Here is a 19,151-nt window from a genome sequence, read left to right on the forward strand (position 1 = left end):
TCCTTTACGTTAGTGTGCTATTTTTCTCGTTGAGATGGCTCTTCACCTGTCAGCTCTCTAACTAATGGAAGAGTGCTGTCGGAACGTGATGGGATTTTGGGAGAATTAGCAGAGGTCTGTAACTTGGAGGGGGACATCTATTACTAGTCGAAATCAGGTGGATTCAAATGCTGTAATCGAAGACTGGAAGATTCGTGAGAATACGGCAGGTAAGCGTTACAATGACGGAGGGGAGCTCTACACCATTATTTCTTCTAACTACTGCGGACAATACTTGGAAGCCTCGCACATACGTTTCGCAAAGTGACTGCAGTGAGAAAATTAGAGGCGAATGCGAAGGTTTCTGCAGACAATCAACAGGGGAAGTTATGTCTCTTATTTATCGAGAAAAGAAAAGAGACAAACAGTCTTTCGTGAGTCTTGTGTGCCTGTGGGTGGATGGACTGACATCTCAGTAGGTAGACTAAATTTATTCTTATCCATACGCTAACTTCACAAGCCATTGTACGGTGTGTGCTGGAGGGTATCCCGTACCACTTTCCTATTACACTCTCTAATACAGGAAAGGAAAGGCTATCCATATGGCTCCCATGAGCATTAATTTCTCGTTTCTTATCTTCGTGGTCCCAAAGCGAAATCTGAGTTGGCGGTAGCCAGCTTCAAACGCCAGTTCTCAATAGTGTTCCTCGAAAAGAACATTGTCTTCCATCCAGGTATTTCCATTCGAGGTCTCGAATCATCTACCCACTAATTTGGTGGGAGCCACTAGTATTGCTTCTATAGGGCTGTATTCTGCCGGAAAACTATGTCTGCAGATTCGTACACCTTTGGGAGGTGGCGGGCAGTAGACAGATATTTTGCTATTGCTCACTGTCTCAGCCTTCCGTATATTTCGAAAGCCGGCGGAAGTGGCCGTGCGGTTAAAGGCGCTGCAGTCTGGAACCGCAAGACCGCTACGGTCGCAGGTTCGAATCCTGCCTCGGGCATGGATGTTTGTGATGTCCTTAGGTTAGTTAGGTTTAAGTAGTTCTAAGTTCTAGGGGACTGATGACCTCAGCAGTTGAGTCCCATAGTGCTCAGAGCCATTTGAACCGTTTGAACCATATTTCGAAAACACATCTCAGAGCGGTTTGTTTTGCTGGGAGGATGAGGGAAGTATATGTCCCTGGTATTTACCCTCAGCGACATTTAAGCGCCAAGTACTACTGAGAAGAATAAGACAACTTTTGCGAGACTGGAATCATTAACAGCTGTCCGGCATGGCGAACAGTGGTTCATCGGCCTGGAGTGGTACAGCCCTGACACGCGGACGGAGGTTCGCAGTCCGGTGGCAGCTATTTACTTGTGACCTGGTGAAGAGAATGAAACATACTACTGCTCCTGTAGACCGAAAGGCCTCAGCAGGATTAGTTCGGTAGCAGTATACCTTAATTCTAAGTTACTTGCTTTCAGCAGCACAAGACAAGCAAGAGGCAGTACACAATGTTGAACGTCTTCAGCTATTTGACAATGGTTACCACCCGTTTTGGTTTCAGAGGACGTGACTACGTAGGCTGTGGAAAGCCTACAGGGATATCAGGGAAGCGTGTCTAGCAGTGACCTCTTGAGTTTAAGGGCAGTGAGAATGGAAATTTTTTTTTCACATTTTCGAATTTTTGTCTCACTATAAAATTTGCAATTTTCTGTATAAAATGATATGTATATATATCACTTATAAACTCACATGGGAAGTACTTTTTTTTAATATAATCTACACTAGTTGAAAATGTTAAAATATTTACATGCATTGCTTCAAGATCTAATAAAATCGGTAATTTTTTTATATAGAAGGCTGTGGATTGCTGTGTTACAATGGTCATGTCCAGAAGAGGATGGGCACCAGGTTGAAGAAGTTGTAACAAAGTTTGAGACGCAAGAAACTTTCTGATGATAAAACAATAAGAGGCAGGCTGACAGACAAAATGACTGGTAAACTACAGCAGTATTAAGGGATGACCATTAGAAATAATACTGAGAATTTGTTGAAAATGAAGCAGGCAGCATGGGCTACCTTCTTCCACAGCCTGTCAACTAAAGAAAAACCAGTGCACCACCTTTGCCCTCCTCGACCTGATTTATGGTGCAATTACTGCAATGCCCAGTACTCAAACAGTTCATACAACCATAAAGATTCCATCCCAGCAGCAGTGATGGGTAACATAAAACCTGTTTACAGTGACCTGGCAAATCCTGAATTACTGAAGAAGTGTCTGCATGGTCAGACTCAAAATGCCAATGAGTCATTCAATAATCTTATATGGACTCGCTTACCAAAAAATGTTTTTTGGGAATCGAGATACTAAAGTGGGGGGGGGGGGGGAGGTCATTGGTGCTGTTATCGCTGTTAATGATGGCAATATTGGTAGGGTGAAAGTTCTACAGCACATGGGAATTAATCCTGAAGCAAACTGCACCATAGAACTTGAACAGATGGGCTATGTTCGTGCTGATAACGCACAGTATGCAGCGCAGTTGGCCACTAAAGATTCCAGAAAGAAGAAAAGAAGAAAAAACTTGGGAAAAGATCAAGAGGATGATATACACTATGGTGCATGGTGTTTCAGAGTGACTAAAAATAAAAAAAAAATTAAAGATATATTAAGTGAGTTATAGTCTTTTGAAACTTTAGAATCCGATCCTGAAAATTTACATTATGAAAACAAACACTCCAAACCGACGTTTCACGACAATTAATCCTTAAAAAACACACCACATGTCGTAAAGAAAGCGTATAAACCGTCTGAGGATGAATCACAACGTTTCGAAACCGGTAACGGTACGCTTTGAATAAAGAAACTGAAAGTAAATTTGTGGTTGGTTGCTGTCCTAACACCATCAACAAATTTACATTTTCTGTTGCATTTTTCCTTAAATCTCAGAAACCACTTCGAGTAGAGTATTCAAATTTTCAGGGAGTAATAATATACATATCCTGAGTCTACTGAACTGAAAGAAGAACAGCCGTCTGGAGTGGCCGCGCGGTCAGAGGCGCCATGTCACTGAGTTCGTGGCCCTTCCGGCCAGAGGTTCGAGTCCTCCCTCAGGCATGGGTGTGTGTGTGTTGTTCTTAGTACAAGTTAGTTTAAGTAGTGTGTGAGTCTAGGGACCAAGACCTCAGCAGTTTGGTCCCTTAGAAATTCACACACATTTGAAAAGAAGAACATAAGGGTATGTATAATCAAAATTATTTAGGATAAAGTACAAAAAAGTACACAAAATTTTAACTGTGTAATTACAAAATTGTATATCCGAAAGCAGTACCTGAAATGTAATTATTGTAGTTTAGTATACTCAGAACATACAGTTTAATGTCCTGTAAAAGTTTCATGTCAATGGCTACAGTGGTTTCTGAAATACAGGGAAGCCAAGTCACTAAATTTAACATTGTCACAATAGCTCGTTCCAGTTCCCCTTAATCTGAGTGCAGGAAAAATAAGTTATGTCCTATCAACCAAAGGGACTCGACCAATTTAATTAATTAGCCTATCATTTCGATGTCAAAGACTTGCCACTGGGCATATGACAGTGAGGGCAATAGTACCACGGAGATGATTAAGAGTTCAAGCGTCAGTCAGGCATTTCTTTCATTGCAGCGAGATCTTTTCTGGTATCTGATTCTCCCGCCTACACAGGGAGAGATGATCATCGAAATAAAATCAGCTATATTATCAAACTTATGAAGTGTTACATAGTATAAACTTGATATTTACAACTTCCCTGTGTTTTTGCCTTCAGAGACATCGTTTGTGACAATGCATTTGTTTACTTTAAGAAGTTTCGAGTGTGAGTAGCCTGTGACAGAAGAAGAGCATGCTCTTAGCACTCCATCATGAGCCAGTGGTGTTGTGAACTAGCTCAGTTGGTCTCCAAACCTCCAGATGAAAACACAAAATTTGATATTCCTGCCAATAAATTTGAATTTGCCTTCAGTTTTATCTTTTTAATTTCCGATCAAAATTTCAATTTACTACGATTTCAAGGGGAGGGGCAGGGCAGGGCAGGGGAACATGTGGTACTCTCAGTTTAGCAGCTTGACATAGATATTTCCCATCATTTTTTTCTGGACCGCCATCTTGCATTACATCACAGGAGTGGAGAGAGAGGGAGAAGGTGAGGGGTGGATTAGGAGAGGGGGCTGGAGTTTCCTATGGGGAATCCACATGCTGGGGAAAACCCATGATGGCATCTGGGGTGAGGGGTAATGAATTGATCAATTTAATTAGTTTCCATAATTAATTTTATATCAATATAATATAAAGTGGCAAATAACAATATGTAAATCAAAAGAGAACAATAGGTTATGGGGTGACATGGAGCATAACAACAGGTTAATGCATGGTGACATCATTGCTCCTGAATGTACGATCGCGCCTGATGTAGGCAACACGCACTAGCATAAAGGCCTGAAGCTCGCTTTACTCCACTACTGAGTAATACATGGTTAAAAGTGTCATGATGTGGTGTGATCTGTCACCATTCCATCTGGTAGGGCTGCAGAATGTTTCTGAACCTGACAGTGTGGTCCATCATGTGTAGAATGTATACTGAACGGAAATGAGTGTAGTTAGACAAGATGTCACACCACAAGACCATACTGTGAAGACAGCATATTTAACAAGTGTCAGTGTTTACGATACCAGCCTCTGAATTTTTTTCAGATCCTCCCATCATGCCAACTAGAATAAGTGCACAGGCAATGAGTTTGTTTGTTGTAAGAAAAGCTTCATGTGACTGATTTGGCGCACACCAGCTGATCCCTTTGACTCGATAGTGTGTAATTCAAATACGTTCGCATGGGCAACTCTTCCAATTCTTAGCGGTCCTCTGTACCCTGGAGATAATTTGTGGCACAATTTCTTCCGCTTATTCGAAAGTGAGAAGGATTTAATAAGGACTTCCTACCACACTTGGTACTCTCTCACCCTTGCCTTCTCATCGGCTCCTTCCTTTGTCCATCTCCCTACCTCACATGTTTATTTTCTGGCTTCCGATTTGCATGTTGGGTGTAAATGCAGCCTCTCCTGTATCTTCATTTAGTCACTGTCATGATAGACAGCTCTCACACTGGTCATTTCGTGCGTTTCGTGGCCCAGTTTCGAACATCCCCCTTCCGCTTTCTATTTCCATTGCCACGTTCTCCATTCTACATGAATCACTACCTAATATCATGGTACTGGTCATTGTCGCAGCTTCCTCTCTGCAGTCCATAATTCCGTGCATAATTTCATCCTCCTGACGTTCCATGGAATTGGTTAACACTTCCCAAAAGTTTGTTCCTGTCATTGTAATTATTAGTGTGATGGCGACGCGGAGGTCTGATGAAGTTCTCTGCTGGTTTTGTCTTCCCTTGCTGCTACACTGGTTTTCGAACGCAAATGCGGAGTGTGTTTCCAATGTTCCTATGTTTCTGTTGCAACTCCCTGGACTTGTTGGTAATTTGATGGTAACTTCACGTTTGTGGTATAGAAATATATCACCTGCAGTGCATAGAACAACTAAAAATTGATTCGTCATCACCGTGGCATCTAGGAACTTCTTTGAGCTTTTGAAACTGGTCCCACTGCGGGGGTGCCGTACGGATTTGTTAGAGGTATTGTATTAAACTGTAACCATGACGATTATGCAGTACTTCTGTACAGTTCTCGAGCTGCAGTGCACCGCACAATACAGTTATTTACCCGTTCTACTTAAATATAACTGAAGTTCTCGTTAAATAATTACTTTACTTTCAAACTCAGTCACACAATATCTGATGTCTCTTAGGACTCTACCATAAGAGAGCTCCATGTAAAGACTTCAGACAAGAGACTGTTTAAAATGTACATCAAATCTCGATTTTCTCTGCTTCAACATTATTCATTAAGGTTCAGGGAACCTTCTGTCTGGAGTATTCCATGGAGGTGCAGTTAGTGTTGAGGTCTCTCTGCACTTGCTCTGATGTGACGACATAGGTTCCAAGATCAACGAAAGCCTCAAAGAGAAGCTGCACGAAACCAAACAGACAAATGTTTAGACAACGTAGTTGTGGAGTAACAGCGATTGATTTAAAATTAACTTAGTATCAAGAAAACAGTCTCATTCAGGTTTTTTTAGTTATTTAGTGCCGACCGGTTTCAGTCCATCGCAGGGACATCTTCAGGGCGAACATACTGTGAAATTACAATATACATCTTAGACAAAACTAATGACAACCATCTTATAAGAGTGGATTGAGTAAATATAATGTTTTACCCGCTAGTCGACTGCTGGTGGCGTCACAAATACCAAGGTGTGGCAGGAGGCTGTAAAGGATTTACCTTATGCCTTGGTTTATATAGCAAGCTATGACCACGTGAGCGTAAGCAACGCGTTCAGCGGTGACCAGTGATAGACGTCTAGGCTTAAAAATTGAAGTATAAATACAATTTGTGTTAAGTTTACAATTTAAAGAAACCATGTCATTTTAAAAAAACACTGTTATATAAATAAACATAAAAAAGTATGTGAACAAACTTTTCAACGTCAAACTTATAAAAAAGCGTTAGTAAGTTACCCTATCTTCATACGTAATATACTATTGGGATGGAAACAATTTCCTGTCTGTATTCTATTTACTTTGTGCTTATTTATATCCTATTTCTATTATGATATTAAATAATAGAAATAGGATATAAATTTGACATTGAAAAGCTTTTTCACATACTTTATATAAACAGTATATAAACAGTGTTTTTTAAATGAACATGGTTTCTGTAAATTGTAAACTTAACACAAATTGTATTTATACTTCAATTTTTAAGCCTAGAGGTCTACCATTGGTCATCGCTGGAGGCGTTGCTTAAGCTCACGTGGTCATAGTTTGCTGTATAAACCCAGGCATAAGGTAAATCCTTTACAGCCTCCTGCCACACCTTGGTAGACGTGACGCCACAAGCAGTCGACCAGCGGGTAAGACTTTATATTTACACAATCCTCTCTTATAAGAGGGTTGTCGTTAGTTTTGTCTAAGATGTATGTTGTAATTTCACAGTATGTTCGCCATGAAGATGGCGATGGGCTGAAACCAATCGGCACTAAATAAGTAAAAAAACACGATTAAGACTGTTTTCTTAATACTAAAATGCCGAATTGTCTGCAATACGTAAGTGAAACATGAGTTCGCAGAATAACGTCATATAACATGAATCAGTACCAGAAATAACTCTGTATCTTTACTCATTCATATATGTCATCAAGGGAGCAAAAATTTGAGCGTGATACATTCATGCCTATTTTAGGATATTAAGTCTAAATACTTGCGCGCCTTTTCGCCAGCATGTCCTTTGCATATTATCATATCACATTTTCTCCTTTATTGTATGTCACACGAGCAATAATTAAACAACAGCTCATCTCTAAACTCCTTGTAGGATGAGGAAGTGCAGGTAGTTCCTCTAGTTTTTTCTGTCACGGTTACTTCGACGTATCCGCAGACAAATTCTAATTTGTTTAGCTATAGCTACGATGGTGCTAACGGCCTGTAAAATTATGAAATCCAACTCTTGAGTTAAAGCATGTTTCTGTTGTCTTTATAATTCTGAAACTCTAATACTTCGATAAAATGTTTGAAACCAGCCATGTCCTTCCCATTAATGCTCACCCTGACTGTTGTTTCCACTCTTTTTACTTCATCCCGTCTAGGCCCACCATGAGAATTCGCACTATTGTTGTGTCCACAGCTGCATTCATTTCCTGATCCCTTCTCAGTGGCACACGACTGTGTGATTAACTCGAACCTGACTTTTCGCCTAACTCAACTCTGACTTTCCATTCCAGATTGCAGTCATTCCTGTTGCCTCTTCGAATCTCTTCTGGTGAGGTGAGTTAATAGATTCATGGTAGTTCATGAACGCAAGAATTTTCTGTACCATTTTGGTTTCTGGTATTGATATCAGGATCGTCATATCAAACCATGTGCCAAGTTTGGGAATTTCATCTTCAATTGTCTCTTGATTCTGAGTTTCTAACAAATCTGTTTCTATCATACTGGCTTCTTATACTTCGTTCTTTACCTGGTGAGCAAATGTCTTACTTTCCTCTGCCAATTTCTCAATTTTCTTGGTCTCCTTTTTTGCTTCTTGAATCTCGTTTCCTATCTTTTCTCCATAATCTTGCCCTCTTTCTTCATATTTTGTATCCTTTCTACGGTCTGAGAACGTGGCCTATATACGCAACTCACGTTCTGAAATGAAACGCAAGTTTCTAATCAAACGAACACTGTGACTGTTTCTCTGACTGTTAGACTGAGAAACGCATGGCTCTATTAATGCGCTGGTGTACGTAGGACAGTAATCGCAACCATCTGACTAAATTCTGAAGAAGGACTGTCCTAAGGTGCCCGTGAATGACGCCTTTGCCAGCACAAACTTTGGACCTCGATCGGCTGCTTGAGTGAGGATCGCAGCCTAGGAAGTTCCGTTCAGTGAATTCTTAATTTTCTATCTGAATAGTACGGCCCGCTCCTTTCTTCACACCAAGCAAGCCAGTCATTGCTTAAGAAGTCTCAATCCACCGATGGCGTAATTGCTTCTTCCACAAAAATCCTACAGTGTAAAACGTTTCTTTTCAAAAAAAAAAAAAGTTTCTCCATATGATAAATCCTACTGATATCACAAGAATTTTTACCAATCGTGCGTTTTTGAGCCCAATAACTACTCTTTGCATCAAATGCCCAAAGAGGGTAAGAAACTGCACTGACGGCTAGATTTTTGTTTTGCGACATTCCTTGTTTCTTTTTGAAAGCACAACATTTTTATCTGCTGAACACTCTGTTATGAACACGGCAGAGCGCCGGTCTCCGGCTGATAAATGTTCTTTCACTCAGCAGTGCTCAGCCACTAAGCTGAAAACCGCTCATAAGCTGAAGAGCCAAAGAAACTGGCACACCTGTCTAATATCGTGTAGGGCCCCCACTAGCGCCAGAACAGCCGCAACACGACCTGGTACGGACACGACAAATGTCTGATATAGTGCCGGAGGGAACTGACATAATGAAAACTGCAGCTCTGTCCAAAAAACCGTAAGAGTACGAGAGGTGGATATCTCTTCTGAACAGCACGTTGCAAGGTATCCCAGATACGCTCAATAATGTTCGTGTCTGGAGAGTTTGGTGGCCAACGGATGTGTTTAAATTCAGAAGGTTTTTCCTGGAGCCACTCTGTAGCAACTGTGGAGTTGTGGGGTATCGCATTGTCCTGCTGGAATTGTCCAAGTCCGTAGGAATCCACAATGGACATAAATGGTCGCAGGTGTTCAGACAGGATGCTTACGTACGTTTCACCTGTCATAGTTATATCTAGACGTATCAGGGGTCCCATATCGCTCCAACTGCACACGCCCCACACCATTATAGAGTCTCCACCAGTTTGAACTGTCCCCTGCTGACACGCAGGTTCCATGAATTTACGAGGTTGTCTCCATTCCCATACACGCCCATCCGCTCTATACAATTTGAAACGAGAATCATCCGACTAGACAACATGTATCCATTCATCTACAGTCCATGTCGATGTTGAGGGGCCCAGGCGAGGCGTACAGCTTTGTGTCGTGCAGTCCTTAAGGGTGCATGAGTGGGCCTTCGGCTCCGAAAGCCTATATCGATGATGTTTCGTTCAATGGTTCGCACGCTGATACTTGTTGATACCCAGCGCTGAAATCGGAAGCAATATGCGGAAGGGTTGCACTTCCGTCACGTTGAACGATTCTCTTTAGTCGTCGTTGGTCCCGTTCTTGAAGGATCTTTCCCAGGTCGCACCGATGTCGGAGATTTGATGTTTCTCCGGACTCCTCATATTCTCGGTACACTCGTGAAATGTTCGTACGGAAAAATCCCCACTTCATCGCTACCTCGGAGATGCTGTGTCCCATCGCTCGTGCGCCGACTAGAACACTACTTTAAAACTCACTTAAAACTTGATAACCTATCACTGTAGCAGCAGTAACCGATCTAACTACTGCGCCAGACACTTGTTTTCTTATATAGGCGTTACCGACCGCAGATCCGTGTTCTGCCTGTTTACATATCTCTGTATTTGAATACACATGCCTGTACCAGTTTCTTCGATGCTTCAGTGTATATCATCAATAGCAATGGTACTCTGTGGACCTGGCGATACAACTTTCACACTGACAACATCTCACGTTACCTGCTCCTTTCTCTGCAGAATCTCTGCTGGCTACTCAGGCCTGGTTTTTCTTTACGTCAGACACTGCCGTCCCTGTCACAGACAGATCCATTGTGCACGCTCTTCCCAAGCACTCGGAGAATGACAAGAAAATAAAGACATACGCTGTGTTAAATGTAATTAAGATATGAAGTGAGTCAGAGGTCGGTATACACTGCCACTGCAGTCCAATCTGCTTTTCTAAGCTATTATTCTAATAATCTGCCTTCTCATCATCCCCTTAGTTGAATGTAATTCTCATAATAAATAATAAATTACTTGCCAGGTGGCCTGCCGCTTTTCACACTCTCCTGCTCTGTTCAACATTCATTTGAAGACAATTCTTAAGAAAGTTGAAATCCCTGAACTAGCAGGACAGAACGGGTGAGGTTATATCTGTGGAAAGGGGCCAAAATAAGTTGCTGTCAGTTACCCTCAACATATAAATTTTATTAGTTAAAACACACAATAACATAAGCAAGAATTAAAAACTCTCAAGGCTTTAACGAAAGAGTTCCTTTGATTTGATTAAAATCGGCCGAAAGCCACATAGGAAAATCCAGGGCCCAAGGTCTAAGCAAGGAATTGAGGGACAGGAATTATTCTGGAAGTTTCACTTCTTTGAAAAAATTTTTTTTTACTTCGATAAAAGTGGGCTGAAGGCCACACATTAAGCAAGAATAGTGTTATGGCTTAAGGCCAAAACAAAGATTTTCAGTGTTAATTCTAAATAGACTGAAACCCAGCTGAAGGCCGCATATCAACCAAACAATGTAATGGCTTAAAGCCCGCCGGCCGCTGGTAACCGAGCGGTTCTAGGCGCTTCAGTCTGGAACTGCGCGACCGTTACGGTCGCAGGTTCGAATCCTGCCTCGGGCATGGATGTGTATGATGTCCTTAGGTTAGTTAGGTTTAAGTAGTTGTAAGTTCTAGGGAACTGATGACCTGTGATGTTAAGTCCCATAGTGCTCAGAGCCATTTGAACCATTTTGAGCTTAAAGCCTAGGATAAAAGGGCTTTCAATTTAACACGCTGAGGGCCTTAGCTTAAAACATTTCATGCAAACTCGGCTGAAGGCCTCATACTAAAGAATAACAATGTTATGACTTAAGGCAAGACCCAGATTTTAAATTTTTAGTTTAACAGAGATTAAAACTCGGCTGAAGGCGACATACAGAAGAATAACTATCTTATGACCTATGGCCAAGACCAAAATTTTGAGATTTTAATTTTAAATAGATTAAAATTCCGCTGTAAGCCACACACCATGTCAAAACAATTTCACGGCTTAAGGGCTAAAAAAAAAAAGCTTACAACTTCAATAAGCTAAAACTCAGCTAAAGACCATACTGAGTACTTAAGACTAAAAGGAAATCACTATGTAAAACATAAGGAGCGGCGCTCAGAAGGTTCCAAGGGTCGGCCAGGGAAGGTAACACTAAAGTACGTTTAGGTGAGACGGGCAGCCAGACCGACAACCTCTCAATCGGAAGGCAACCCAACCGAAGGCCAGCCGACAAACCAACCAACAAAATCAGTTCTGCTCCACCCGACGAGAAAAACGACAACAAGACGTCAGTAGCACTACGTTCTGGATACTGGTGCCCAATCCAGCCAAGCTCGAATAAACGCCCGAAACTACCAACACACCTCAGCTGTCGAACTACACGCCGTGCTGAACAGCAAAAACAGGATGAGGAGAAGACACTGTCAAAATGTACGTCAACACCCAGGGCGGGTAACCGGAACGTTAAAGGCCACAAGGCAGAAGATACCGCTGGTGCACTTCATTAATGAAGGGGTGAATTAAATTAAGACAAAACCCCATCCAAGAAAACGGCTGCAATTCTAGCCGACTTCAACGCACACACGTTGTTGCTCGTGGGATTCTCGCAGAAAGCAACGACCAGGATCAAAGGAAGAGGAGTGATAGGAGGCTTGATACTAGCACTCAATTTTAGAGTCCAAGATCGGTGGGCGACGAACTTCGTAACCCTCTCAAGAAGGGCCTCACTACTCCAACCGACCGACTGCCACACACCGCACACCCGGAAAATATATCCGCCACCCCAAAGACAGTACAGCAGTAGTAGTATCGATACACGCTGCTGCTGCCACTCACGGAGAGAAGACAGCAAGGTTGTAGAGGTAACCGAAGAAGAAATAAGATACGACGGGACTGCAATGAATGATAATTAAAAAAAAAAAAAAGGGTATGACACGAGCCAGCCATGGCCCAAAAGTTTGGACGGAAGGTTATGGAGGGATAACAGATAATGTGACACTCCCTAATAACGTCAGAGTTGTGCACCACTCTGTTTTTTTAGAAGTGACCATTCTTATCCCCATCATATCATAAATTGCCCAGTTCAACGCATTGAAGAGCTCTGCCTCTATATTAATCCTTCCAAGAGCAGAGTCGTGATGTTCTGTAAAAGTAAAGTCCAAACATATTTCACGATACAAGATAATACAGATGAACAAATGCACTCCTTCGAATACTTAGTCGCTGTGTTGTTCGAACAATGTGGCTTCAAATGAAAGATATAATCCAGAACTGAACGACTTATAACCATGACAAAATTCTTCGTGAGGTTTCACCTCTGTTAGCAACTGAGGAACGCAATCATTCCAATGATTCAGATCTACATACCATCCTACCTTTTGCCGGTGTAAAAATTTCACCTGGGACCAAAGTGTGGAAAAACGAATAGGGCGTACACCCTGGATATTGAAAACATGGAATGTCATGGTCCTTCACTGGATGAAAAAGCAAGGAGGACCTCTAAATATTACGAAACAAAGGAAGATGTATCGCTTGGGCTACATTACGAAGAACACATGATACAACTTATAATTGAAAGAAAGCAACATGGCAAAAAGTGCACTGGAACGTGGAGAAAATATACACCACCAGAAGCATCCCATGCTAAACTGACAAGATCTGAATGGGACTGGAGAAAAAAAAAAACTGTAGATCACATTATTCGTGAATGGCCAATAAGAAGATTTACAGTAAGACTGGAATGGTTTCATGAACGCCTCTAGGTTATTGCATGGTTAAGGTCCCTCTACATAGAACTGCGATGGTTCTGTGAAATTATCAACGTATCTACATGTAAATATTCACCTGCTATTTATTTATACTACTCTGTTAATACTTCCGTATGTTTGTTTCATAAGTTATTTTTTCTGGTTTAAACTTGTGGGTAGTTTTGCAGTACGCGAAATAAATAATTAAAGTAAGTGAGGAACCTAAAACAAAAACTGACAAGAAAGAGTCAGAAGAACGGCAGAAAGACCGTAGTTAATTCGTGAAGAGGTTTTGGGATGATGAGAAGGCAGAAACTTTTAACACAACTACCAAACTGAAACGAACTTTTGCAGTGAGCGAAACGAAGAAAGGAACAAGAAGAAACTAGCTTTCAGGAACAGAATTACTTATGCGGATCGCTGGGAGATGGCGTCTTAGAAAGAACAAGAAGTTTTGTTCACTCGGACCGCGCCAGTAAACACCCCCTTCCTCTTCCACCCGTTTTAAGGGAAACAAGATTTTCATGAAACTCAATATTTATGACGTTGGATCCCTGGATCACGTGCCGTAAAGCGATATAATTTTGCAAGTAGATTCAGAGGCATATGTGGATACTGTCTGAAAAATAGGTTGCAAATAAAGGCGATAGTAAAGAAGTACCATAGTAAAAAGCTTTGCCTCATGCTGAAGTTTTACCGCATCAGTAGCGAAAATGTTGTGAGCGATAAGAGTTTCTCCTCTCAGTACTTTGTGTAAGGATGTCAGCGTGAAAAGCTTTCGGAAAAGATGGGAATTGTGAACAAAGTTCATTGTGAGTCGCTCAGCGCTCTCATTCTCAAGCCCTGGAAGACTACAATTTGGGTAACATGCGTTAAATTTTTAACTTAAGATCGAACTTCTTAATCAGTTGATTGGCAGAATTTAAAATTTTTTAGTTCGGTCAATAATGATATGAAATATTGAATATTAATCTTACATTTTTCCCCCGGAAGCAGTTAGGTGTGTTGAAACAGGTCTATTGGGAGTTTGTTATTTGCATTTCTGGTATTTGTACATACTTCGGATATGTGAAATGCTAAGCGGCAATTTTGAATTGCTTGTTATTCACGCGTGGTCTTTGGTCGGAGTAGTTCTGTCGCTGGAAGACGTACTTGTTTTGTAATCGCTGCTTGGCAGCGAGGAGCGGGGAAGTTCAATCGTTAGAGGAGTAGTGAGTCATACGCAGACCAGAGGACTGCAATGTAGACGTAAAATTAAGTGCATCTATGTTTAAGTAAAATAAGTCTGAATGTTGTGAAACAGAGGAGAAAAATTCGATTAATGATTTACAATGAAAGTTCTAAGCAAAGAAGGGAAAGCAGGAAGGTGGAAGGAGTATATAGAGGGTCTATACAAGGGCGATTTACTTGAGGACAATATTATGGAAATGGAAGAGAATGTAGATGAAGATGAAATGGGAGATACGATACTGCGTGAAGAGTTTCACAGAGCACTGAAAGATCTGAGTCGAAACAAGGCCCCAGGAGTAGACAACATTCCATTAGAACTACTGACGGCCTTGGGAGAGCCAGTCCTGACAAAACTGTACCATCTGGTGAGCAAGTTGTATGAGACCGACTTCAAGAAGAGTATAATAATTCCAATCCCAAAGAAAGCAGGTCTTGACAGATGTGAAAATTACCGAACTATCAGTTTCATAAGTCACAGCTACAAAATACTAACAGAATTCTTTACAGACGAATGGAAAAACTGGTAGAAGCCGACCTCGGCGAAGATCAGTTAGGATTCCGTAGAAATACTGGAACACGTGAGGCAATACTGACCTTACGACTTATCTTAGAAGAAAGATTAAGGAAAGGCAAACCTACGTTTCTAGCGTTTGTAGACTTAGAGAAAGCTTTTGACAATGTTGACTGGCATACTCTCTTTCAAATTCTAATGGTGGCAGGGGTTAAATACAGGGAGCGAAAGGCTATTTACAATTTGTACAGAAACCAGATGGCAGTTATAAGATTCGAGGGGCATGAAAGGGAAGCAGTGGTTGGGTAGGGAGTGAGACAGGGTTGTAGCCTCTCCCCGATGTTATTCAATCTGTATATTGAACGAGCAGTAAAGGAAACGAAAGAAAAATTCGGAGTAGGTATTAAAATCCATGGAGAAGAAATAAAAACTTTGAGGTTCGCCGATGACATTGTAATTCTGTCAGAGACAGCAAAGGACTTGGAAGAGCAGTTGAACGGAATGAACAGTGTCTTGAAAGGAGGATATAAGATGAATATCAACAAAAGCAAAACGAAGATAATGGAATGTAGTCGAATTAAGTCGGGTGATGCTGAGGGAATTAGATTAGGAAATGAGACACTTAAAGTAGTAAAGGAGTTTTGCTATTTGGGGAGCAAAATAACTGATGATGGTGAAGTACAGAGGATATAAAATGTAGACTGGCAAAGGCAAGGAAAGCGTTTCTGTAGAAGAGAAATTTGTTAAGGTCGAATATAGATTTAAGTGTCAGGAAGTCGTTTCTGAAAGTATTTGTATGGAGTGTAGCCATGTATGGAAGTGAAACACTGACGATAAATAGTTTGGACAAGAAGAGAATAGAAGCTTTCGAAATGTGGTGCTACAGGAGAATGCTCAAGATTAGATGGGTAGATCACATAACTAATGAGGAGTTATTGAATAGAAATGGGGAGAAGAGGAGTTCGTGGCACAACTTGACGAGAAGAAGGGACCGGTTGGTAGGACATGTTCTGAGGCATCAAGGGATCACAAATTTAGCATTGGAGGGTAAAAATCATAGAGGGAGACCAAGAGATGAATACAATAAGCAGATTCAGAAGGATGTAGGGTGCAGTAGTTACTTGGAGATGAAGAAGCTTGCACAGGATAGAGTAGCATGGAAAGCTGCATCAAACCAGTCTCAGGTCTGAAGAGCACAACAACAACAATAATGAAATGAGATGTTATGAGAAAGACATATGAAGAGGAATGAAGGTTATATTTTTTATTTAGTTGCATTTTAGTGGCGCGTGGTTTGTATCCATTGTTGAATGAGACATTCTTTCAAGGTACTTTAGATATTTCATTAAACACTGGGTAACTTTCATTGTAAAGTATTTTTCGTGTTTATGAATTACTTGTCTAATATTCGTGAGAGTAAGAGTTTGATGTCAGTGTTGCCCTTTGTCTGTGTTAATGAGTGTTGTAACATGAATTTCATACAACTGATAATATACAAGATAATTAAAAAAAATTGTTAAAGAAATATCTGATCTAAGAGAGTTGTCCACATCCTCGATCCAGATCCTTTTTATTTAAAGAGTGTCTCACACAGTAATGTGTATAAAATAGTTTACTTGTTGTCTGGAGCATTGCACTAAGCTCTCAGCTATTGTAGTTAGAAATTGGCAGCTAGCTCACAGAGAGCAGCAAGCACTGAGTTTCCAAACAATTACACTACGAGGTAAGATATTTCCATATCAGGATCAATTCGCTACGAAAATTATCATCGCACAGGGAGTATTTCATGAACAGCATTATTAGGCAGATCATTAACGCACAGAGACCACTTTGTTTAATTAAAGAGATTGATAGTAAAGTTCAGGATTTAACCAGTTTGCATATTTTTAGAAATATTACAAAACAGAGTCAAATTCATTTTGCATTCCCTCAGGCTGATACATTTGGTTTCTCTCGTAGCTGGAAATGCGCGAAGTCATTCAAAGCTGAACAACAGCAAAATAACAAGAATGAGATTTTCACTCTGCAGCGGAGTGAAAGTTCCTGACAGATTAAAACTTCCTGGCTTATTAAAACTGTGTGCCGGACCGAGACTCGGGACCTTTGCCTTTGGCGGGCAAGTGCTCTACCATTTTTTTTTTATTCCGCTTTGTTCGTTTACGGTCGTTGCATCTGCTCGGGGCGGACGTCGTAAGACATCCGTTTCAGTTTGTCGTTGATCCATTAACTCAGTTTTTTTTATTACAGAGAGCACCTAACCCTCTCACCGAACACGTTGAAGCTACCGTGCTGGCTACCATCTGAGCTACCGAAGCACTACTCACAACCCGTCTTCACAGCTTCAATTCTGCCAGTACCTCGTCTCCTACCTTCCAAACCTCACAGAAGCTCTTCTTCGAACTATATGGGGTGTCGTCTCAGTCGTGTGACTGGATTCGTAATTTCCTCTCGAAGAGGTAACAGATCGTAGTGACAGACGGTAAATCGTCGAGTAGAACAGAAGTAATATCTGGCGTTCCGCAAGGTAGTGTCAGACTCACTGCTGTTCCTGATTTACATAAGTGATCTAGGTGATAATCTGAGCAGCCCCTTAGACTGTTTGCAGATGACACTGCAATTTACCGTCTAGTAAAACTGTCAGACGGTTAATTCCAATTACAAAATGATCTAGAGAGAATTTCTGTATGGTGCGAAAAGTGACAATTGGCACTGAACAAAGAAATTAGGAGGTCATCCATATGGGTACTAAAATCTTTGTATTGGGGCTTCTATGAGGTTTGGAAGGTAGTAGACGAGGTACTGACAGAACTGAAGCTGTGAAGACGGTTCGTGAGTCGTGCTTGTGTAGCTCAGATGGTAGGCACTTGCCCGCGAAAGGCAAAGGTCCTGAGTTCGAGTGTCGGTCCGGCACACAGTTTTAATCTGCCAGGAAGTTTCAGCTAAATAACAACCAGCGAACCAACCAACCCAGTACGAGTTCAGAATCAAACGAAAACAAATTTTTAAAGGAAACTTCCAGTGTAACTTTCAACAGGGAGGGGGTTATCGTGCCCCAGGTTAGCTGCTTAGTATTACGGATGGAGCGTTCGTAGCCAGATGTTCGAAATGCAAGTCGTGCGCTTCACCGCATCTGCATCTCGCTCGGGAATAAACAACTCAGTCACGGAAATAACACGAGGCGCCACTGGAAGGGAACCGCCAGTTGCCCTCAGACATGCGTCCTCTTTTTCGCAGCGTAATTCTGTTATCGTCTCCACAACAAACAGCCTGACAACGCTGCCTTTCAGTAGCAGTTTATATGAGTGAGTGACGCTCGAGTAAACCTTCGCATCTCCATGTCAACGGCCGCCTGGAAAGCTTCTAAAACTCACAGCCTTTTCTCAAGAATTCCTCAAACAAGAACGTCTCACACATTTCTAACAGCAAAAATCAAATGCTGGAATGCGAGTGGAGCCTGGACACCAGCTGCCACGGATTCTACAATTGTGAAATCGGTAATACTATAAAAATTTATGTATGTGTGTGTGTGTAGAAGTGTACGTCCAGGGTGATAATTATGGAACCATATGAAACAAAAGTAAATTAGTTACAAACTATGACATGCGCAAGCTATATTCAACATGCAAACGTCACTACAGATGTTGAATCGAGCCTAGTCGTCAAAGGTGGGATGTCTAGGAAACCTGCTTTCTAGAATCGCTAGACAACAATTCAAGCAAATGGAATTAATAAGTTTTATTACGAAAGTGAGACGGGTGTTACGATTAATCAAGGAAAACCCCCAGTTGGGAAACGGGCCCAAAATTAGTCGGCTACTGTCGAGTTGCAATTTACAATTTCTCTATTGATTACTTCAACCATTAAAAGTCATTTCTTTACCAGGAACAGATCCAACAAAGGTAGCAGGCATGAGTGCCTTTTCAAAACAATTTACTTTACAGTTAACGGCCAAGCCATTTTACTTAAAACCGGCTTTGATAAAACATTTGACAACATATCAAAATTTTCCAAGTAATGAAATTAAAAACTTTACTTTACCGTTAATAGTCAAGTCATTTTACTTAAAGCAGACTTTGATAAAGCATTTAATAACAAAATTAAAACTTTCCAAGTAATGAAACACAACACCAATATGCATACAATTTCGCTACCGAACA

Source organism: Schistocerca piceifrons, chromosome 6 (genome assembly GCF_021461385.2).
Source record: "Schistocerca piceifrons isolate TAMUIC-IGC-003096 chromosome 6, iqSchPice1.1, whole genome shotgun sequence".
NCBI classification, from domain to species: domain Eukaryota; kingdom Metazoa; phylum Arthropoda; class Insecta; order Orthoptera; family Acrididae; genus Schistocerca; species Schistocerca piceifrons.